We start from the raw sequence: 24839 nt of genomic DNA, 5'->3' as shown, positions 1-24839 counted from the left end.
ATGCACGCACACTCGCATACACGCATGCACACACGCACATCCGACACAACTTGCTTTCGCAGAAATAAGTCTCTGTCTTTGTATGTGCTCTAGCTTCCTCGTTTTCAGAGCTCCTTAAACAACATAACGAAAGCAGCCACGAAGAACAAATGTCCTTTGCTGGTTACTTGATATTAATAACGTTGTCTGTTGTTATTAAGCGGTAACCACATGAGGCGACGCTCCTCGCGATGCTACGTACGATGGTGACAGCCGTCGCCTATCCCTATCGCAGCCGCTGGTATCGCGCGTTTTCGGCGGTATCGCGCTGGTATCGCGCGGCGCGTTTTCAGTGCAGCATTGCTTGCCGCTGCTTCAACGTTCAGTCGCCTCGCGTTATTATGGAAATATAGCTACGCCATAGGGCCACGTTTTTAAGACTAAACAACATAATGATTGATAAAAATGATATCGAAAATCCCTGTTTGAAAATACATCGCATTTCAAAGGGACGCAGCGTAGTAGAGCTAAACTATATTTTGGGATGCTGAGACTAGTAAGAAGTAACTGAGACATGCGTCACAACACCCTTTCTTGTTGCACTGCTCCTACCAAACTTTTACTGAACTGTTTCAATACACGGCTCATGACAGCGCCACAGTGTCTACTCTAGTGCACTCGTAAACGAAGCGAGCGTCGGTACCATGCCTCATGGTCCTTGCTGGCAGCTGATTCACTCAAAACCGCGCTAGAAAAGCAAACTTCACCAGAAAAATAGCAAGATCGGTAGTTGCGCACCCGCAAAGCCTTCTGCTATTGGCTAGTCTCGCAAGCTGCTTCCAGGTGATGGGCGAGAATTTATGCTACCCCAGAAAGTGAGCGACGCAATGAGCGAGAGCGGCTTGACGGCTGCCGGTCCATGGAGCGGTGGTATCGCGCTGCGTGTCACCGCGAATTATTGTCTCATGCGGTTTGCCCTTAAGCCTGTCTTCAAATGATATTGCAACACAAGAAAGGTATTGTGCTTATAACGAGACTCGCTGCTCGAAAGCCTTGAACACACGGTACTTTCGAAGAGCGAAAAACCTTCTATAATTGATTTCGCACGAACCTGTCTTCAGAAAATGCTTGAACCAACATTCACCGAAAACATCTATAAAATCACGAAGTTGACATGCTTCAGGGTGTTGACACTGCATCTGGATTCCCGAAAAAGTGCTAAGCTCAAGTCAATTTTTCCAATACAACAAGGCATTTTGGAACCTTTATACTCCAGCTGGATAAATGTCGTCTTAAATGCCTGAGCTATACAGACGCAATTACAAAATTGTGTTAGCTACACCAGCTTTAATTAATGTTGTCTGCTAACAGTTATTCATTTGGAACAACTGCATAACTTTATTTGTTATTTATCTGTTCATTCGTGCTTCCAGCCTTAATGAGAGGTTTTGAAAAGGAGCAGGCAGGAAACGCTGATAAGCAGAAAACAACTAACGTAGAACTAATAGGGAGTAATTACAATTGACCGTATAGGCTGCAACCATCCCTGATGAAAGGTTCTGCTGGACGGTTCCGATAATTATGACGTTTATCATAAGGCGCCTAAGAAAACCATAAAGAACATACGGAGCCTAAACGGCCTTACGAACAAGAACTGAAGAAAAGTCGGAAGGCATACAAACTCCGTCTGACGCCATATAGATCACATGGAAATGACGTGGAAAGCATAAATATATCACATAGAAATCATACGAAAAACATACAAAAAGCTTACGGATTTCCGTTTATTCCTGAAATCATACCGACTTTGTATTCCTGCACTTCCATATGGTAAGCCCATACGGTACGTTTCCGTCCGGATACAAATAATAAATGAAAGTGGTACTACTTATTATTAATAAATGCAATGATGATAAAAGAAGCACACGCTGCCAGTCGTATTATTATTGCACCTAAAAGAGCGCATACTTTTCCTTTCTTTATCATAGTGCCAATGGCTGCTCTCAATCTTGGTACGCCCTCAGGAGGTTCCTTTTGCTTGCGGACATAGCTTCTTCGCAGAAGCGAAAAAATGAGCCCACATTCCTCTTCGCATTTTTGCTTTCTCTCTCCTTCGAGCGACGTTGTCTTTGTTACGTGCAGGGATCTGACGTGCTTCCAGCAAAACTGCTCTTTCTTCCCGACTTTTGCTCTAAATGAGAGACGGGAGATGTGAGAGAAAGCAGCTGAAGCACCCCCAGACAGAACTATCAGAAAAAGACAGCCGCGCTCTCTCGAAGACACCTCGTCCTTGCCTCGGGGCGACGACACGCCTGGCCTGGCGCGCCGTCTCGGGTGACCGCCCCCCTCCCCCTTCCCCTCGGGGCTAATGAAACGACCTGCGGCTCACATCCAAGCTAGGGATGGTGACGCAGCGCTTCTTTGCACTCGGCGAGCCCGACCGCGCGTGTTTCCCTAGCACGGTCAGTGCTTCTGGGCGGTTCATTATTTCGTGCCTCTCGTTTCTCTCCGAGGCATTGTTTCGATGTGGCGGTATGCAGGTCCCAAAGCAGAAAATAAGGCGCTTGTGGGGCCCTAAAGTTCTCGCTTACCACTAAGAGGGAGGGAGGGAGGGAGGGAGGGAGGGAGGGAGGGAGGGAGGGAGGGAGGGAGGGAGGGAGGGAGGGAGGGAGGGAGGTTGACTTACTGGCAGGCGCTGCACGAGGCGATGATTAAACTTGACGCCCATACGGCTGACAAGCTAAGTGCATACTTCATGCCATATCACTTGGCTTCTCCTTTTGCTTTCAAATAATGCGGCAAAGCCAGCTTCGAGTTCGCTGAGTGAACACGTCGAATTGGAGTCGAGAGGTATATTTTTAGTTGTATATAGAGTACATTGCCGTCCTACTCCTATCCTTACTTGCTATCGCTCCCCACTTTCTTTACCTTTCCCTGTAATCTACCTGTCCTTTTTCTCACGCTAGCCGCAGCTCAGGCGCTTCAGGTTTCGATTGCAGATGCCATGGCTAACAACATCTTTTCCTTCGTTTGCTATTTTATTAATAAAGTGTCACTAATAATAAAAATAATAATAATAATAATAATTGACTGGTTTAGCTCTGGTTAAACCTGAAGTGACGCAATCGCTGCAGCTGGCCGAGTGGAACTCGCTCAGTCGAATTGCAAAGTGAGTATTTTACCGCTCCGTTTTGCTCGGCATTCCTTCTTCATCATCGTCCCTGAACGTGGATTCACTCTCTCCCCTCTCCACTCCTCACCCACACGGTATCGCCAGCGCGCCGCGCCGTCGGCAGCTACTCCGCACCACGTGAGCAACCACGCGACCAACCACGGCGCCGCCACGCTGAAGGCTCGAAATGCTAGCGTAATGTAGGCGCGCGGCGCACACACCAGCTGCATGCTCTGATGTCACTCCGCGCATGCGCACAACTGACGAGGCGGGCGGCGTCTGCTCCGCCGTCGGCGCAGCGGCGAGGCGCGCACACCAGCTGCGGGCTATGATGTAACTCCGCGCATGCGCACAACTGGCGGATCGCTGGTGCCACGGCTCAGCGCGCAGCCACGCTGACCTCGCGAAGCGGCTGGCGTAGTGTAACTATCGCTACAATAATAATAATAGTCGGGGACAGTCGAACCTGGATATATCGAACTTAAAGGGGATGTACAGGGTGTTTCACCTGAGACTTCACAAAATTTTCAAAAATAGGCTTTTTGAGTTAGAAGAGCACTTTTTTTTGGCATGGCATTGTCAGAGGTATAGTACATCAGAATGCAGCTAAGAAGTTTGTTCTGCCACAGCGGCGAGGGTAACCGTGTCATCGAAATTCTAAAAACTGATATGGATATTACTTATGGTGGGCTACACGCCTCTCACAATCAAGGAGCCTAACAGTAATAGTTAAAAAGTTAACCATTCAATATTAGTTAGCCAGCCTGCTGTCAGCACGTCTTAGCTGTATTCTGATGTACTACACTGCTGACAATGCTATGCCGAAAAAAAAACGCTTTTCTAACTCAAAAAGCCTATTTTTAAAAATTGTGTTAAGTCCTAGGTTAAACACCCTGTATAACTCGATATACAAAAGATTGCAGTAGATAAGCTTATCTGTAACCTAGAATCAAGGTTCCATTCCACTCACTCTAGTGAGAGTCTTCTCGCAGTGACGTGCCGCTCGCCGGCGTGCTGGCAGCGCTCAGCTCGTTAGGCATTTTTAGGCCTAACCTGCTTCGTATCGAAGCAGCAGCGGGCGAGGCTTTCGAAGTAGCCACTGCCTATCAGAAAATGTCTCATTATGCTAGCAGTATACCGTAAATAGAATAATCTCACTAAAATTAAGGTACAGTAGGTTTCCGCACTGCTTCGACAGCGATGAAAGCGAAGCACGTAAGGCGAGGGCTGCTGCGCAGCTTTAATTAATCTGGCTTCACCGCGCGACAACGAGGTGGCGTGGAAAATGAGTGCAAGAGACCGAAGGCCACCCTAAAGCACAACCCACGTTCACCTCCTCAAGCAGTTTCACAGCGCTAGCGCTGCTGCTCAAGGCCGCGCAGCCGACCCGTCTCTTAGGGCTAAAAGTGATCGAGGCGAGCCATTAGGAGAAGCGCCACTTGCAGGGGCGCCACGCGCCGTTCGATATATCGATATATCGAACGACAGGCGAAATTGGAGTTCGATATAATAGGCGACTTTTCTATACTTTCACATAGAATTTTTAAGGGCATTATCTGTGTATTCGATGTAGGCAGTAATTCGAAATATCCGGGTTTGATATAACCAGGCTTGACTGTAATGAATTTGCGAAGTAGCGAACTCAGCGTCGTTGCGTACCCAGAACGCGACGATGTACAACGTGTAAGGGGACTCGCGCATTTTTTTTATTTGTTTTGTGTCCCTTGCGCATAATGGGTAGGCCTTAAACACATGGTGGTCCTCTTCATAGCCCGTGTGATTCATGGGGAATACGAAGAGAGAGAGAGACTTTAATCACTAAAGGAGATATCTGCCTGGTTATTAGCCTAGCATGCTACTCCAGAGCGAATACGCAGTCGGTATGGTTAGGCTTTACGCATTTGTCGGTAATAACTGCCGGTGTCGGCTTTCGAAGTGATTCATTTCACATACGAGCTTTAGTAAAAATTGTTACGACGCAGCGGAAGTGGAAGACGAAGTGGACTCCCGCGTGAAAGGGACGAACGAAGTAGAAGAGGTTGATGGGTTGTCCTGTTCGCGTTGGTGCTCCCCGCTAGGAACTATTCATTCTAAACCCCTAACGCTTGTAAATAAATGTAAATAGTGTTTACCCGTAACATCCTTGGTGGAGGTGCGGGGTAAAATATTTTGTAGATTCAATGTCGATCCTGGCGGTGGTGAGCCTAGTTGAAAATGCAGCCTCCAACTACTAAGGAAACTCCCAAAACAATTTTTTAACTGTATTTTCTGCCCTCCAGACGTATTTTATATGCCTTATCGGTTTGATCGCCAGTTTAAGCCCAAAACTCACGAAAGCACTCTGAGCATCGCTCCGAATGCGAAAGAAAGTATTCCTCCTCAATCAAGTACTTTTCATTACATTCATTAAATGGCACCACGGTCTTTTTTGGTTAGCTACAATACTTATATTTTGCAACTTTGCAGCGCCTAGCGTTTCACTACCGCCAGCTCCGCCATCATCATTCAGCAGCTGCCGTACCAGCCACGATTCTGTGACACACATGATCATCTCCAGCTGCTCTATTTGCGTAGACTCTTACAGGTCTCGTTATATTGTCTCTTCCGCAGTCTCTCGTCCCTTGGTTTAGGCGACGTCTCGTGTTCTATTGCGTTAGCAATACAGTCTTCTCGTATCTGTATGTCGCTGCCTGAGTTCCAGATGTCTCCACCCTCCACTCGCTGACCCACTCCACCTTCCACTCAAATCTACGTACCAGAACTCCACGTACCATCAGAACGAAAAAGCGACGGCGAAATCAAATTACAAGACGTGTAACAGGAAGGCAATTACTGTAGAAGCGAAATGTAAAATCAATACTGCTAATGCAGATTTGTTGCATCGCATCGCGTCACCACCCATCAGTTTGTTTGTTTGTTTGTTTTGTTTTGATTTTCACCAGACAGACAGACAGACAGACAGACAGACAGACAGACAGACAGACAGACAGACAGACAGACAGACAGACAGACAGACAGACAGACAGACAGACAGACAGACAGACAGACAGACAGACAGACAGACAGACAGACAGACAGACAGACAGACAGACAGACAGACAGACAGACAGACAGACAGACAGACAGACAGACAGACAGACAGACAGACAGACAGACAGACAGACAGACAGACAGACAGACAGACAGACAGACAGACAGACAGACAGACAGACAGACAGACAGACAGACAGACAGACAGACAGACAGACAGACAGACAGACAGACAGACAGACAGACAGACAGACAGACAGACAGACAGACAGACAGACAGACAGACAGACAGACAGACAGACAGACAGACAGACAGACAGACAGACAGACAGACAGACAGACAGACAGACAGACAGACAGACAGACAGACAGACAGACAGACAGACAGACAGACAGACGGACGGACGGACGGACGGACGGACGGACGGACGGACGGACGGACGGACGGACGGACGGACGGACGGACGGACGGACGGACGGACGGACGGACGGACGGACGGACGGACGGACGGACGGACGGACGGACGGACGGACGGACGAACGGACGGACGGACGGACGGACGGACGGACGGACGGACGGGGGAATAGCCACTATAAGTGCTAGCGCTCTGCTGTTTTATCATTGACCTTCCCTTCTATCCATCCCGTCATGTATACACGTACGTAACACGCGTGCGCGCGTGTGCGCGTGTGTGTTTGTGTGTGTGTGTGTGTGTGTGCGTGCGTGTGTCATACGATATATAGTTCTAAATTCCAACATATATTTATATGTTGTTACATACTTACATTGATGTTCCAGCGAAAGTGTTTTAACCTTGCTTATTTTCTCTCGTCACGTCCAGACAGCAGGAGTAACAGCAACGACAAGGAAGGCGCGGGGATGAAAAGAACGCCTTAAAGACGCACGGCCTCTTTGCAGCAGTCGCTGCCCAGTAAGTAGAGTTTGTTCCGCTCCACAAAGTCATGATCTACTCAGTGGCTACCACGAACACTCTGCCAGGGAAAGTCTTCAGAGCATTTAAAGCGGGAAATTCGCTTTTATTTCCTTCTGTTCTTCTGACCACTAAGCGCAAGTAAGGCAGGCTTTGCCACTACGCTGGCAGCTTGACACTGACATCGGATCCAACAAACGCAGAAGAATGGCTACTTCACTTCGCAGTTCTTGCGCCAGAGCTCCACAAAAACTTGAATACGCAGAAAAATTAATAATAGAAACAAGGTCTTCCGTTCGGCCAGCCCCATGAGACTTTAAATTTAACGATGTCCCATGCATCGTAATTTGGTGCTCCGTCGTCCTCACTGGAATACGACGCCAGACCGTAAAAAAGCTGGGTGATCTTTGTCCTTTTCTTTTGAAGTGTAGCTTTTTTTTTGTCATTTGTCTATACTCGCACGGCAATACAAAAAAAAATCGAACAATGCCACAGACAACAAAAAGCGCTGTTTAAAACTGAATGAAAAGCAAAGTGAGAGAGCGTGAATATAAAGTCCGCGTTGATCACCGCATACTAACCGTTTCCTTTTGTTTTTTTTCTTCCTGCGGATTTGTGAACAATTTTTTTTCTTTGTATATCAATGCGTACAAGAAAAATGTGTCGAAAGGATGCATGAGATGCAAGAAGGCACCAACATTTTTTTTTTTTCGGAAAGTATGCTGAGAATTTGTGACGACAGGATGTGAGCACAGCAAACACCCTTGTTCTTTCTTTTTTCTTGTTTACTACTTTTTTTAGCTTGAACTCATACATTCTCCAACTCGCAGCTGTCACAGACTGTTCTACAATTCTAAAGCAAATGCCTCAGCGTATTTGGTGCTTTAAAAACACAATGCAACGATGCAGCAGGCAACGAAACTTGTTGAATTACATTAATTCTATCATGCTTGAGCTAAGATTTGGTGTATTGTATCATGAGTTGTATAAGAATAAATTAGAACTGTATTCAGGAGCTAAATAACTGAAGGAATGAAACAAATTAACAAAGAGAAAGTGAAAACATTGTTTGCTTTTTAAGAAGGGCTTATTAAAGCGAGTGTGTCGTTTTCGCACAACTCTAGATTTATTTATGATCATGCTTTCTTTTTGTGTGAATGTAAACATATAATGTCGCCGATGTATATCCCGCCGTGTTTTTGGTATGGTGCTTTTTTCTTTTCAAGTCACGTACGATCCTGCTCGACAGATGGCGACTGTAACACGTTTGGCTCGGAGATTCGATTCTTCGATCAAGCTTCGAAAGTACAGCTCTTTCTTGCGAGGCATTACTTGCGCTCTAGTATCTATAAAGAGGGAAAGTAACAAAAGAACGTGTATTATTTGCTGCATAAGTGAGTATTTTAAACTTATGACGTCATTTTGAACAAAGTATTACCACAAAGTTTTAAAGGTATTGTCACCACCCCGCTACTGATGCCTCGCATTGTGAAGACAAATTTAATAAAAAAAATTGATTCTCCCTTCATCTTCTCTTTCGTTTTGCTGCTACACCTGAAAAAGCTTGCGTCATCGTTTTTCGAGCATCTCGAAGAGCTACGTAAGCATCATTTGAAAACCAAGCTTCTTTTTTAGTAGTTCTGGGTTTGTTCTTTTTTTTGTCAACAGAATTGCTTCGTCTGATCAGTTTTCCTTTCACGACTACTGGCTTATAGCTTTTCCACGGCAAATGCCATCAATGTTATCTCGCTCTTCGATTTTTCCACGGCGTCACGACTGGCTTCAGAATTCTCGTTCTCTGAAGCGAACGCCGGCTTGCACCGTCCCTTATAAAAACAAGTAATTCTTGCTCGCTAACTGCTACGATACTCATTCACGCTTCGTCGTGGGGGATTCAGAGCTTTTTGTCATATTCCTCCTCCTCCTGGTCTCCACGAAAGTCATTACACTGCTTCCCTTGTTGCCTCTTGCAGTCTGCTGACGTGGCCGACCGGCTCCTTCCAATAGCAACTTCGCGACGATTTTTTGCTCGCTTGTTCTCGTCATCTTATTGCCTCCGAATCTCGGATACAACCAGGGAGGATGTGTGTATACACCACATGTACGTACGTACACAAATTGCCGGCAGCGAGATGTTCGCAACAGATGCTCCGGTCAGGCGCTCAAGTGGTTGTGAATGGCGGAAGAAATCCAGATGAAGAACGCACGCAGAAGTGCAATGTGCACTCTCGCTTTGCAACACGGCTCGGTAGTTGGCTGCAGCAAAGTTGAAGGCGTTGTGACCTCCTCGATGAGAAGTGAGGGTTAATCGAAGGCACTAGGTCCGTTCGCGGCCGCGTCTCTCTCTCTCACCATACCAGGAACCTGTGCTGATTTAGTTGTGCGTGTATGCCATAGAGGCACGTGTGTGCATCCGTTGTCGCTATCGTACTTTTTTGGTGGTCATTCACGGTACCAGTCGCGGTGGCTGAGTGACCGTGACGTTCGGCAGCTGAGTCCAAGGTAGCGGGTTCGAATTCCAACCACCGCGTTTGAGTGATCCATGTTATCAGGGTGAGGTTGAAAGAATAGGAAGATGCGGAACTGGGAGAAAGAGTAAGTCTAGAAGATATCCTCAATAGAATGAAGAAACTTCTATGGATGCTGGAAGAACAGAAGAAAGGCGCAGTAAACCGTCACTAATCGCAAGCGCTATCGGTGGGGATGTGTTTCTGAAGGCGTAACACTGATAGTTTTGTGAGAGTACCAGATAATATTTTTTTTTAATTTTTGCATCGTATACAGTTATGCTGCCCTCGCTGAAGTTCATTGATTTTGGTGGACGCGTAATAAGGAGATAACGGCCACTGTTATCATGTTAATTAGCAAATTAGTTCTTTAAAGTTATGTATACTATCCTGTTTGAAATAGGGTGGTGAAGTATAAGTGTTTAGCCCAAGACATAGCAATGACAGAGCAGTGACACAATTTAACAATAAATACCTCAAGACATATCGCACTTTTCTAAATTCTAGAACTAGATTAGGCTCAGGCCAATGCAGTATTAGGGACTGCGATTACAACTCAGCAAATAAAGCCGGTAAATAAAAAAAATCACTTAGCCAATTTAGGTAATTAGGCGGATAAATCTGATCCATATCCGCTTTTTCGTGTCCACAGAGACCAACATGCACTCAGAAAGCAGCATCCACGTGACATCCATGACCATTCGTAATAAACTCAAAAAATTGAAAAGCATCCTCTGCGTTTGTCTTTCTATTCCATTTCATACGGAAGCCCCAAAGGCTTATCAAGCTAGTGGGGGAAGGGGACATAAATATTTTGATGAAATAACTACACAAGATAAAGCTCATATCATTTATATATATATCATGCGTTAAGCATTTTATATACACACGCGGCAGTTATCCCTTTCTGCTGCACGGCTCTTCATCATGCTCTCTGGAGCGTATTTTTCTCGAGGAAGTGCTTTCATCTTTCTCTCTTCCTTACGAATGGCTCTGATTATGCCGGGCGAGGCAACCAGGAATAGCAGCGCCGGGCCGCGGTGCCGGAGCAAAGCAGCGGGACGATCGACGGAGTGTGCGGGAGACACTGCAAGGGAGTGCTCGTGTCAGCGGGAATGAGAAAAAAAGGGGGAGGGAAGCGGCGGGAGAAGATCGCTTAGTCGCGCAGCCCCGTTCTGGCATCACTATGAGCAACTCCTCTGCCTTCCTGTTTGTGCTTCACCTTTGTTTTTTATTCTAATGATTTGTACCGAGACTTTCTGTCCTTCTTATGGCTTTTCATGTCGTTCCTTCTACGTCTTCATCGCGGGAAGCAATTAGCTCGCCATGCGAGGAAGGCAAATAAACTGCGGTATATCGCTTAATAAATAAGTTGTTGCGAGCTGAGTCTCTCAAATCCCCTAGCTGCATAAATAAGCACATTAAGTGGTCGTTTTATGCATGAGGCTGTTGTTATCGCTTTATTCGTGCAGCAGATTATGCATTTATTTGCAGCATTTTTTTAATCTGCAAGTTTGAAAGTTCTGGGTATCTGGAAAAGGGTAAAGAAGCATCCACGCAAAAAAAAAAAAGAAAACTTTAAACAAACCAACACGAGGGTATACAACCTATTTTGGCATGTAGCCTAGTGATGTACTGATGTGTAATCATATTCTTTCTTCGCTGATGTGCTTTAAAGCTAAAAATACTTGCCAAATGATGTAGTCAAAAGGACTGATGGCCAGAAACTTGAATTATGCAATAAGCTGTACTTGTGAGGAAATGAGTTCTGTTTGTTTGAAGTATGTATGATTTCTTTAAAAGTATTCTTGGATCGTTTCTTTTTTTATTTGTTTCCTTTCCTGTGGTAGTCCTTATTAGAAGGTTAAAATGCGAATAAATCAACCGAACTAATCCATTTTCTATGATCTATGATCTATGATCCATTTTTCACCTTTCTTCTCCAATTCAATGTTCCTTCGCACTATGTGTTTCCGGAATTTTTTAGCTTTCTTTGCTTAGATTTTCAGTGCCTAGCAGTTGCCTTCGTAATGAGCGCATGCCAAGCACATTGTCTGACACGCGCGTGGTTAATGCGCTTCTTGAAGACATCTACATTCGAAAGAAATGCCTGCCATGAAGGATGCACACACGCACGCACACAGACAAGGCTTCAGTGACCAACGCTTTGTCGTCACTTAGTGATATTTGTCAATCCAAACTGCCTTTTTGTTTTGCTTATACTGTCATATAATAAGTGGATTCTTCATCTTTTATTTGTGACAGTGTGGTTTATATTGTATCACTACTGGGCTTTGATTATCTAATTTGACTCATACATAATAATTATGGAGAAAAGCATTTTTGAGCGGGAAACCTTTCATGAACGCACTTTTTTCAGGTACTGTAAAATTTCACTATAACAATCAATATATCCCCAAATCACCCGACGGTAGTCTTGTATTTTTTTTTTTTTCTATTAACGTTTCTGCTGTTGTCAAAAGCTTTCCCCATCGGTTTTCTAAGTCAGTCTTAAGTGTTCGATGCGATCGATGCAAACACTTAAAAAATTCTGCTGCATATCAAAATAATAGACTATTGCCTTCAATATTTTCATAAAATTGTTTTACAATTTTTTCACTTTTCAAAATTTTCGTCTCAGGACGTTGTACATGCGTAACTCGGTATTCTTAAGGCAAAAAGCGCAGTCCTCAGTCGCGATGCACAGCTGCTGACTGTTTTATACTGCCTTTCCGATTTCAATACCAGCCAGATGACCCGGTTTCGGCAAATAAATCCCTCTCCCATTACCCTTTCTTACTGTCTCCCATTCGCTAGCCTCCGTGCTTGCTCCGGCCATAACGAGTGGCCTGTTACAGGAAATGCTGCGAACAAATTCTATCCTTCTTTTTTCCTATACTTGAGGCGGCGCTTTATATAGAGAAGCATTCGATGTCAGCCTTGCTACCAGCTTACGCTGTGACGTAAGCCACCATTCCCCATTAGTGGCGCCACATTGCGACAAGTAAACTAACAAACGATTTCAATGGGGTCCCATTGGGAAGCAAGCGGTGCGAGTGGGACTGAAAATAAAGTAGGCTCTGTTTATTAAGGATGAAAGCCTGAACGCCTGCATATGCATAATCAATGCTCACGTCACTTGAGCAAAATGTGAAGCAGACTATTTTATTCAGTGTCAGTTAGCAATCATGTCATTAGCCTGGTGTGCCTCCACCGTGCTAATAATGTTCACGAGCTGAGCCTGCCAAACGTAACCTCAGAAAGATGCACTTATCCTCCAACAAATGGTTTTTATGTGACGGTTGAATTAGGATAACAGAATTGATATTGCATTTGGTAGTTGGGAGAGTGTCACGTAAGCAGGTCAGCCGTTTTTAGTGGCAGAGTGCTCCTTCCATGCCGTTGATACACAGGTCGCACAAAAACCACGACCGGTCCTCCGTGGAAGCGTCACAGAAATAACAGGTACGATTTCTAAGCACAGAGGTCGGTCTTGTTGTGAGCAATCCGACCGAGAAGCAACGTTTTCTGTATTTCCATTTCCCAAGGAATAATAATAAAAAAAAGATTTTCTTTTCAAATGCCTCCTTACGGGGCAAAAAAGTAAGCGGGCTTTTTCATCAACGAGTCGATGCTGTCGGCAAGCAAAGGTGAAGCGTCGTCTCGAAGGAGCCTCGAGCGTTTTTGAGCGCCGCGAAAGCGCGAGGAGCAGGTAGAGCCTTGGTGTTCCGTTGCTACCTGCGTAAGGTGCAGGCACAAGTACACGGTCGCTACTGAACGCCGCCAAGTTCAATATTTGCAGGCGAGGTGGCTACAGATCGAATCTCTCAATTTCGGCGGCACGTTGCGTTTGTCCCTGAGCCGCGGGATCTCGTTGGGATAGAGATGAAACGCGGTGTTTTCATTCGGCCTCATCTCCGTTCCTTTGAAAGCGGACTGCTGCTTGATCTGTTCGCTCGCCGAACGAATTGGTTTATTTCTTTAAAAAGTGATCGGGAGTTGTTATAGGATATTGCGTGTTTGCTGCTTGCGCGGCTGAAATAGAAGGCGTATATGCGATAATCCTCAAGCAAGCTTCTCCTCAAAGCATGGCGCTGTTATCGAGGAGGCCCCGATACCCGCAAAGAGGCCGGCTTGCTAGGTTCGGCAGACCTGAGTGTTAGATATTGTGAGAAAAGTACAATCCTGGTGATTGTCAAACAATGTCACACTGCTTGGCGCTTATAACTTGAATAAAGTTAGAATTTATTTAACATCATCATTTGACTAGTTCTGTATCAATACGGAGAAAACATTTCTTTCCTATAAAACAGTTTTTATTAGCTAACGTAGTTTTGCTCACTAACGCAATATCGTAATTTTCTGGCAGCGGAACAGTATCTATAGCCGGCGCTAACCAACCAGCGGAAGAACTTGAGAAGTTTGTGCGTTAGAGCGCTAGGATGACGCGTTAGTGGCCAGAAATTTTGATAACGTACGATGCGTTGTCATTGCTGGCTAAGTGATCGACGTGAGCAACGAAATGCTGGTCCAGTTTTTCTTCGAAAAACCAGGGTAAAATGCCACAAGAGACGCGTGCATGAACTAACAAACGGAAGAAAACTACTTTTCATGGTTGAACGAGTTATGCTCACGCCTTCTGCCGTTGACGTTGAAAGCATTGCTTTGGCATATTCACAATGTTTTGTTTTCTGATCCACTTGCATCTGTAATGTTTACTTTCTACTCCTCCCCCCCCCCCCCCCCCCCCCCCTTCCAATGTCATGCTTCGGAAATAGCAGAAGCTCGTGCTCGGCGAAATTTTTTCTCTGTGCTGCTTCACGCCGCCACCCAAAACTTTCTCTCGCATCCAAGACAAGCCGTAAAGATTCCACGATGCGACGAACCTTTTAAAACGTTGCTTTCTACAGAAGCGTGCAGCGCTTTCTCAGCCACCGAGCTGCCGAAGCTTACACCCAGATAGCACTGAAATCGCCGCTAGAGGCGCCCTCGTCAGCGGTGCGGTAAAGTCGCAGGAACTTTACGGTTCAGGGGCCATATAACTTTTTCCATCTACACTAGGGTATCAGCAAGAAAGCTTTTCCTCACGGCATAGCTGCGTTGTAACCTTTCTCCGCGCGATGGCGCAACGGTTGGCCGCAGTGCGCCCCCCGAGGTGTCGTCCGCATTCAGGGTTGCCAGGTTTGGCTACTTTGCGCCAAATTGGCTACTTTTGAGAGGTCTTGGCGACAAAAATTTGAGCTTGGCTACTTGGCTACTTTTTGGCTACTTTTGAAGTGCTATTTATGAACAACATTATCCTGTTGTACCTGCCTTGTTGTCGATAAATGGGGAACAATTTAGCGGGGTGAGGACAAATGCGAATTAGTTGTGCAGGCACTTCGGTTTTCACTTCGGTTTCGGTTCGAGGCTCGGTTTTACACGTCAAGCAGGCTTCAGACAAAGATCGGTGACTTAATCAGACTTGAGCTCCGTCTTAAGGGCATGACGAGATATCATTAATGGGCTAATGTCCAGATATGTGGAATTGGTCATTCTCTACATTTACTGATCGCTGAGAGTCCTACCACTCCTGGCGCCGTGGTGCAGTGGTTAAGCAATACGCTACTGCCCTGCGATGGCAGGTGCTGCCATTGGTGGGGCTTGTGCCCAGGTTGCTCTTCCCAAGCAACCAGTCTCAACCAACCAGTAATTTAACTTCCACCAGCCATGGTGGGGAGAGTACTCATAATCTGGTAGGCAGTGCTTCACTCCTAGAGTTCCACGTACGCCTTCACGTAGGACTCACAAGGGCTTCACGTAGGGCTTCACTTTGTTTACCCATCACGAAATCGCGACATGTCCCCTCTAATGCTCATGCATAAATAACTATGACTGCGTCAAAAGAACACAAAGTATTTGCTCTGCCGAAGAGAAAATGATTTATTCTGGTCACTTTTCAAGTCACGTCATAAATACCTCTCATGCTTCCAAGTTATTTACAAGCATTGTTGCCCCATAGGTTGCCCACTGTCTTTAAACTGTAAATTTCCTGCCTCTGGTGACGTTTTCTTGGTGTCTTGGCGCCAATTCTGGCTACTTTTTAGACCGTGGCCGTAGATTGGCTACTTTTTGGCTACTTTTATCATTTTCTTGGCTATTTTTTGAGATTAAGACCTGGCAACCCTGTCCGCATTACAAAGCTGACCTTCGACGGCCTGAACGCACTTCGAGCAGCGCGCCCTTCAGGCTCCGACGGTGACGCTCCGCCGGGTGCCATCGCCTCCGGGCGGCCGACGCCGGGCTCGGCCCTTTCCAGCGTGCTCGGCTGGCTGAACAAACGCGCGCGCTGGGGCTGTTATATATAGCCGGCCTGCCTTTCCCCCTCCCCTTCCACCCACCGCGGCAGATGCAGGCAGGTCTGGTGCTCTTGTTTTACGTCCGACAACTGGGCCAGCGGAACGCGGGCGCCTGCCCCCAGACCCAGAGGCGTGTATATATAGGTGTATAGAGATCGCCGCCACATAGTTCTTCTCTTTCGCCTTCTTCCGTCGCCCCCATCTTCTGTTTCGTCTGCTTGTCTCTCTTATCTGTTTTTCCTCTTGAAAGTTTACTTCGTCTGTCTCGGCCCTGTTGCCCTTCTTTCCGCCTTACTTTCTGCGTGCCTGTCCTCCCCTGCTGTCGTCGGGTGTTATGAGGTGGCTTATCCACCCCAACCAGCGCGGCGCCGTTATCGACGTTACGGCAGAGAAGGAGGGCGCAGGGGAGCGGGAGAGAGGGGTGCAGGACCGTTTCGGAAAGCGGAAGCCGAGGATGGGCGAGAAAGGGAGGAGGCCTAAAGGCACGCATTCCGCGGGTTGGAAGCGCACGCATGCATACCACCGGACCACCGCTCTCCACCTCATTCCTGTAGCACACGTTCTTTCTTTCTTTCTTTCTTTCTTTCTTTCTTTCTTTCTTTCTTTCTTTCTTTCTTTCTTTCTTTCTTTCTTTCTTTCTTTCTTTCTTTCTTTCTTTCTTTTTATCTTTGTACAACATTCAAATTTAGTACATCAAATAAATGGAGCTTACGTTACTTCTTCTAGCAGTTTGTAGTTTCTTTAATCCTTCATTTTATTGCATATTTCTTTCATTCTTTTGTAATACTTTTTTCTTTTCATCAGGCCATGGCGTTGCTCATCATCAAGCCGCAGGGTGAACAGCCTATCTTAATCTTCCCTTCGCCTTCTTCAAGATAGTAGTAACAGAACTCAGCTGCGAACAAGTGGCGGCAATTCCATGGTCCTGCTCATATAACCTTGTCTTTATCATATTTACGTTCGTATACTGTTCGCCGTCCTATAGTTCTCGTCATTAGGCAAACAGAAACGCACTTTATTCCCGGCTGAATTATTACTCTGCGCGAGCTTGCGACCCACGTGGGACGCTTTCGGAAATGATGAAAGTGAATTTCACCGGAGGAGAATATTTCCCCTTGGAAAGAAGTAAAGCGATGCGACAAAATGTAGGGCGCAGTTCGTAATTCCCTCAATCCGCCGAACATCCAAACATTTCCGTCCAGTTATTTCCTCCCGTCTGTTTTCTGTGCTCTAATACACAGAAAATCAAACGTTTCAGTACAGAGCAGCTGCCATTATTTATATGCACGTCACTGTTACATCATCCTCAATGCGGCAGGCCAGTAGCGCTGTCTTTTTACTGCATCGCGTTCGTTAGGGTATCGATGGCATGTTTATGGCAGTCTTTGACATTTATAACATATGCCAACGTATACCCAGCGCAGATTTACCGAAAGTAATAACAATTAGCTAAAAAACACGCGGCGACAATTATGACACTATGACACATTTATGACTTGCTACCTGCGAAGAAAGAGTTCCAAGGAGACTCCAGCGGCTCATCGAGCGCGTAATTTTCACATTGACTCGCCCATGACGATCGCATTTAAACGGAACGCATAATTAACAGCCTACTGCTATTCTTCAGCTATTATTGAGGATATTATCGCGGTGACTGCGATGGAGGCGTGTAGTCCGCAAGCCAGATCAGTTAACTCACGATTTTAAGGTGGAAGCCTTTAATGGCTCATACTGCCGTCCGTTAAAAAGCGTGTCACACGCGTTTAACTCGGGAACTAAAAAGATAGAAGAGATAGAGGAGGAAAAAATGAACCTAGAAGCCATGTTTGATGACTATATATTAATTAGTTAATTAATCACAGGCAAAAATGTCGAAATTGCGTCGAAATAGAGGAGGAAAAAATGAACCTAGAAGCCAAGTTTGATGACTGTATGTTAATTAGTTAATTAATTATAGGTAAAAATGTCGAAATTGAGTCCAAATAGAGGACGAAAAAATGAACCTAGAAGCCAAGTTTTATGACTGCTAAATAATTAATTAATTATAGGCAAAAATGTCGAAATTGCGTCAAAATAGCGCGGACGTCTATATAGCCACGGGAACGGTGTGATGCCACATCCTCCGGAAGTCGTCACGCCGTAGTAAAAATTGTTACAGAATGGTCGGAAAAACGTCTGATTTGTGTCAAATTAAATGACAAAAGGTGCAATTAGGCGTAATTACCACTTAAGATTCCCGAAAGATGTATAATTTGGGTATCGATATAGCCACGGGAACGGTGTGACGTCACATCCACCGGAAGTCGTCACGGCATAGTGTCCTCGGCTTTCGCCTCTCGACACTTTAGTTGCCAAAGTGTCCTCGCAATTTTCTCCTGCATCAAACGCACCCTTGTCAGCTTACGGGCAACAGCCAGGAGAAACTAGTCGAGGGAGTAACGAGCCTAGCAATCTATCACTACTGGGGTCGATAATAAGTACACATACGCAGTCTACGATGACAGTGACGTTGGGTATACAGTGCATTCTCCGTATATCTCCATATGACATTGACGGTCTCTGAGTCGATGTGGTGGTTTTGCCAGATATGGCACGCGCAGCGAGTGTGATGGCAGTCTTATTGCTTTCCCAGATGCCTTCCTGTCGCTTTTCTGGCCACCGGAAGAAATGTTTCGGTGGCCAATGCTAACAGCGACGTAATCGGAATGCGGGACCCTAGGCGCCTGCCTGTAGGTAGTCCTTCACACCGGCAACCTTATTACGCAGTGTCCTTGCTGACAGCCCTTGCAACATTTCTGCCGCGCTGCACAAATACTGCGGGCGACTTTGTACATTGTGTGGATGATGATCATTGCGGCGGTGGTGACGACGGATAGTGGCCTAGTGGTATAAGCTTTTTTTTATATATATATTGTGGTCCTCGCCGAAGTCAGACATTGAAGAAAAAAGTGAGTGACCCAGTAGTTTTAGCATCCGCTTCCCATGTGGGAGCTGTCGGGTTCGATCACCAGTGCCGCCGTGTATCCACCTGCGATGCAATGGGTACAAGCTTTCCTCTGGCCTGGTGCTCGGCTTTGTTGGGGTGAAATGCTAAAGGGTCGTTGACCGCACCTGGGGCAGACGAAAAACACTTTATGGCATGGCGCTGTTTGGTTCCCGCGATTCCGCGAAAAATAGCGGTATTTAGCTTTTTTCGCAGAATTGTGTTAGCAGCCATTTTCTATCTTTTTTTATGATATTGTGATTGTGGACGTCAGTAGGAATGTGGAATGATGGGAGTGTGATTAATTTTTGTCGTCTTTTGTTGAAACATATAATATGGCAACGAAGAAAGTTTTGCTGGTGCCTTGAGGTGCTTGCTCCTCCATTCGCGCAAACTAGCGCGTCCAGCGCCGCGGCTCTGGCAACTATGCGCCCGCGAGCTTCTATCGGATGATGTCGCGGTATTGGCGCCTGCAGAAAGCAATACTGCCGCATTTGGACAAATAAATAATTCGAGTTTTTTTTTTTTTGAATAATCTGCTTCAGAAAGCACATCGCGTTATATCTGGTACCAAACTACGACAAATGCAGCGCGAATTTTTTTTTTTTTTTTTTGGCTGCTCTTTGAGATACATACAGCAAGCTCACGATCCAGTCTGGCAAGAAGAGAGAAACGGCCAACTTCTCAACGACACTGGCCATCGAGAAGTACGTGGCACGCGTAGCCGATAAAGATCTGATACAAACGTAGATAGAAACCGGAGAGGGCCATTGAGAAAGAAAAGAAGGAAGTGAAAGAGCCGTGAGAAGTAGGAAGGAGAAAAAAAAAGGGCGAATGGGCACAGAACTTGTCGCACAAAACACGAAGCACCGTGGCATGGCGGCCTCTGCTGCGTGGGAAGCTTTTCGCGAAATATTCCAGAATCTTTGTTCTCATTTGGGGGAATTTAAAATTTTCCGCCGCAGAAAATTGGGGTCCTTAGACATGGTTCGCCCGGAGTACGTTAAGCAAAAAGCAGAAGTAGATAAAATTTATCCCGCACATGCAGGGGCGAGTTTAACTTTTTTTTTTTCCTGGGTAGGCATAGACACTTCACTTAGGTTATCACACTTCAGCTTGTCAAAAATTTCGCGCTAATTGCTGTTGCCTTACGATTTACAGTCGCCATAATTAGTGATGAAAAGAGGTACCTTACTCTTGACGTAGCGCACCCTGCAGTGGGTGTAGCCAGGCTGGTGACATCAGCAAGAAGCTTATGTTGCACGACGTCGCATTGATGCAAGTCCCTTACTGTGTTATTCCGAAAACAGCGACCAAATAAACGATCTATCCACCTAGGTGGCTGCTTTTGACTATCCCTACATTCAAATTTTCCGTTGAAGACTACTATACCCACTGCTGTGTTCGTTTTCTGTATTTGCTGCTTGATTATGTAACGATGAAGGGACCACTCTCTCTTTTTTTTTTTTTTGTAACGCCATCCGGCCATTTAAAACCCTGCGATAAATGAGTAAGTTAGCATATGTCAGGCCTAACACACAGGCCAGGACACGACAGAGGGACAATGGGCGAGCGCCTCGCACAGAGAGAAGCCAAGGGCGGGAGAATGCCACTTCGCCTAGTTGGTGCGATGCAATTACTGTCGGGGACAGGCGCTCTCACTGAATAGAAGCGAAGTTCTGGCTGAAGGACGAACCAAGAGCACTTGCTTTTGTTTCACTATCTCCGGTCTCAAGAGCTGCGAGGCAAGAGCACTAACAGGGCACCTTTTTGAAGATCCCAGGGTGAGAAAACCGCTTCTGTGTGCGTGTGGGTGTTTTTGTGAGAGATAAAAAGAGCGGTCGAGTGAGAGGGCGAGAAAGTAAGAGTACGTGCAGTTTGGTTTATTGGGGTTTAACGTCCCGAAGAGACTCAGGCTATGGGGGATGCCGTAGTGGAGGCTGCGGATAATTTCGAGCACCTGGGGTTCTTTAACGTGCACTGACGTCGCACAGTACACGGGCCTCTAGCATTTCGCCTCCGTAGAAATGCAACCGCCGAGGCCGGGATCGAACCCGCGTCATTTGGGTCAGCAGCCGAGCACCATAACCATTCACACACCGCGGCAACTTAGTAAATGCTACGGAGAAGGGCTACCTTGTCTACCGCACCCTTCAGGTATACGGCGCATGCGTAGACAAGGTAGCCCTTTGTGCGCGCGATTAGGTATACACACTCCGTGCAGTTCCTGGAGGCGGCAGATACGTTACGCTCCTAAAGTCGCTATGGTGTCTGATCCTGTTCTGCCTAAAGCAACCCGAATAAAGTGCAAATCACCATCTTCAAAGCGCTGTCCTGCAATGCAACTTTCCAATGAAACTCCTGCAGCGAAGCGACATTCATAATTTGATCCCATTACTAAACAGCAGGCGTGAAAACAGCCCACAAGGAACGCTACAACAACAACAAAAATACATCCCTGCGAGAGAAACAATACAGTGACAAAACAGCCAGGGAAACAATCATGCGCTAAAAAGGCCCTGTAAATAACAGCGCCCCCGTGAAACAACACGTCGCTGGAACAGTAATATAGCGACGGCAGAGCGTCACGAAAGAACAGCAAAGAGCATAACAGCACAGCGTCACGTGCACAGCCTCACGGTGAGTGTGCGAAAGTGTAATAAATCAGTATAGCAAAAAAAAATTAGATCATTAATTGCGACTAATGCGCAGGGTATGCGTTAGCATTACTGTTCCCCTCGGACGGAGCAACAGCTTCCGCTGACCGCTTAAGACCGTACAAGTGGGTGACGTGATCCGGTCCACCAATCACCGTGCGAAATGCCGTCCCCCTCTCTAGTCTCCCTCACCCGCCACCCTTCGCCTTCCACCCTCTCTTCGTCTTCCCTCTCCTCTGAAAGTGGGAGGGGCGTTCTACTCTCTCCATTTTGCCGTCTGCCAACCATGGCTTCAAGCGTACGGATGGACGGACGGACACATTTTTCTAACATGGGAGGATCTAGTGCTAACGCATAAGTGTAACCGGTAACCATGTGAGAGAGGGTAGTAAGATCACATGGGTAGCGCGAATAGCCAACAGCAAAAAATAAAAAGACACACCTGGAGCTGAGCTATGCGTCGAACCAACTTGCCCCGCAGGTCACGCTTCCCTCCACAGTGGCCGCGAAGCTGAAGCGAAGTAATCGCGTCTGACAGAGCGCCATTCTTCGGGCACACGCCTGCACCTAAAACCACGAGCAGTTAATTTCCAGTGGTCGCTCGACTACGGGGAGGACGACGCTGAACGGTGGACGCGCGAGCCTGGAAGTCGCAGTCATTAAACACGGCACCCGTTTCCGGTGCTACGAGGGTAACTGCCGTTCTCGTTAGACTTTGGTCGGCACTGCGTTTGCAACGCATTGTCCCCTGGATCGATGCTTCCGCACGCTATATACGCGGCCGCATTGGGATGCCCCGAGTGGTTTAGGGCGCGCGTTCCGACCGTTCCATTCTCCATCTTCGTGCGCGCTGGAGTCGGGTCGTTACAAACCAACTAACGGGAAAGAGGGGTGCAAGCTATCCCTGTTTTCGCGCCTGCCTGGAAGGTGAGAAGATTTAAAGCGACCTGAATTAGCAACCGCATGAGGCCACAGCGGATGTAAATAGTTATTCCGATGGCAGAGAGGGTGATGCCTGCAGACGGACGTAATGATTGGAACGCTGGAGAGCAAGCCTGCGCGCTATGCTCGTCTACCGCGATTAACCTTGTGCGATCATTTTGTATCCGCATAACTGAAGTGCTTGTACAGATCAGATAGCTGAGCGAGTTGGTGATGCGTTCTCAAGAACAACGTAAAGTGGACAGACGCAGAGAAGTATAGCTCCCGTGTTGTGCAGTATTATTTTGTGTCCCTGTCCCATCGGATATTTACTGCAAAGCATACGCTGCGACTTAGAACAGCAGCGAAGATGTTTCTTTTTGGAAATAGTGAGAATCAGACGCTATAGTGCTTAGACACTAGGCACTAGACATAACTCTCCAAATGTGACTCTCGATCAAAGCGAGCTGTACAGGGAAGGGGGGGGGGGGGGGGGGTTGCACTCAGACTATGTACCGGGGTTGAAATTTCGGGAGTCGCGGCCGGTAAACGAAGGTAACGTGGTATGTCGCCATTTGACTCATACTGGTAACGCCACGTCGTTTACCCAAGTTATAAAAGTGCCGCGCACGCTAGTGCGGAGGCATGTCGATTGAGAGTTGTCATCGGGCAAGTCGTAATTTAGCCCGCCGCGGCTGAACCTAGCGATACGGGTTCTCGGCCGCGGCAGCCACACTTCGATGGAAAAAAATTGGCGGGGACACTTAAGCTCAGCGTTAAGGGTATGACGTGATAGCGTAATGGGGTAACTCCCATATATGAAGGAGGTCATTCTCTACTTTACATTCATAGATCCCTGGGAGTCCTCGTACCTCTCCTGGTGCAGTCTTGCAGCGGTAAAGTGATGCGCCACTACCCTGCGATGGCAGGTGCTCCCAGCGGTGAGCCTTGCGCGGCCTAGGCTGCTCTTACCGAGCGACCGATCATTAATTTAACTGCCACCTGCCACGGTGGGAAGTTTGCTCACTATGGCGAGTTTGGCGAGTGGTGAGTTTGCTCACTAGGCAGGTTGATGACGCCGCAAGGTCACGTGACGCGGGTGGCCCACCTGCCTCCTAGGTAGGTGCCGACACCCGATTTTCAGGGGAACAGGGCCTTTATTGCCATCGCGTTAAAAGTGCAAATTGGTTTCGAAGAAAGTAAAGACCGCAGTAACGGTCAGATCATTCGGTGCACAGTACCTGAACCGCACCTTCTGGATCGAATGAAAGTGGGAGTGAAACCAGAAAGAAAGAAACAGGTCCCGTTGTTGAAGTCTTCGGATTAATTTCCATCACCTGGGGTTCTTTAACGAGCACTAAACTCGTGCAAACGGGCGCCTTTTGCCTTTCTCCTCCATCGAAACGCACCCGCGGCGGCTGGCATTGTAGCCAGGTCCTCAGCCTCAGAAGCCGAGTGCCCTCACCACTGAGCGAAACACAAGACACCCTAGTGCTGCGAGATATGTTAGCCACGTTAAAGAACCCCATGTAGTCGATACTATCCGAAGACCTCCACTACGGCGTCCCTCATTAAACCCCACATACCCGATATCGCTAGCGTTAGTCGTGACGCCTGCCGTTTACTGCTCCTAACACGCGCCGCGCGACGAAGCGGCAGCGTTCGTCGCCGGTCCGCGACCGGTGGTTGTGCGCGCCCAGACTCGGCAGAGAGAAGCGGCGTGCTACGCGAGAGGCTCCTGAAAATAGCAAGCAAGCCCCACTCAGTGAGTCGGTGCGCGTGGGCCTGCTAGCTCGCTTCGCTGCCCTGGCTCCAGCAGGCTCCTTTGCCTCCCGTGGCAGACGCACCGGGGCAAGAGGAGAGAGAAATGGTCCTTAGGGGAGGGGGAGGGAAGGGGGCGACGACTGGGCGCATCATCAGAGCCCCCTGCACCTCAGTGTCGCCTAAGGTGCCGTGTCGCCCAGGCTATTGGTTCTGTCATGACTACTCTAACTCATGCTCCCGCTCGACCCTCTCTACTCTCCTCCTCCTCCTGAGGCTCTGTTTTTGCCCCATTTGGATGATATTGGCGATCGCGAAAGACGAGTGCACACGTGTTGTACGTCTCGAATGGCGTAGACTGCTGTGACGGCACCGGCAGGAGCGGGTTGAAGACGGAGGGGGGCGCTCTATTTTTAAGTTCGAGAGCAGTGTGGCGTACGTCCGACGGATGTAGAGAAAGCTAAGGGTGCTGGGTGAAAAAAAATAAGAAGAGGTTCCCACGGGGCACTGGCTGTTCCCCTCTCTCCCTCGCTTGCCTGTCTTTTCCATCTCTGCTTTC

The 24839-nt window shown here is 47.3% G+C and overlaps 1 protein-coding gene across 3 annotated transcripts in view; it reads right to left on the bottom strand.

Moving 5' to 3' along the window:
• Nucleotides 1–24839, bottom strand: part of hlk (hulk) — a 110876-nt gene that overhangs the window by 67092 nt on the left and 18945 nt on the right. The gene's annotated exons all lie outside the window — the stretch shown is intronic.

This window comes from Amblyomma mixtum, chromosome 2, assembly GCF_055824585.1.
Source record: "Amblyomma mixtum isolate Tamu chromosome 2, ASM5582458v1, whole genome shotgun sequence".
NCBI classification, from domain to species: Eukaryota; Metazoa; Arthropoda; class Arachnida; order Ixodida; family Ixodidae; genus Amblyomma; species Amblyomma mixtum.
This window is presented reverse-complemented; position numbering and strand designations above follow the sequence as displayed.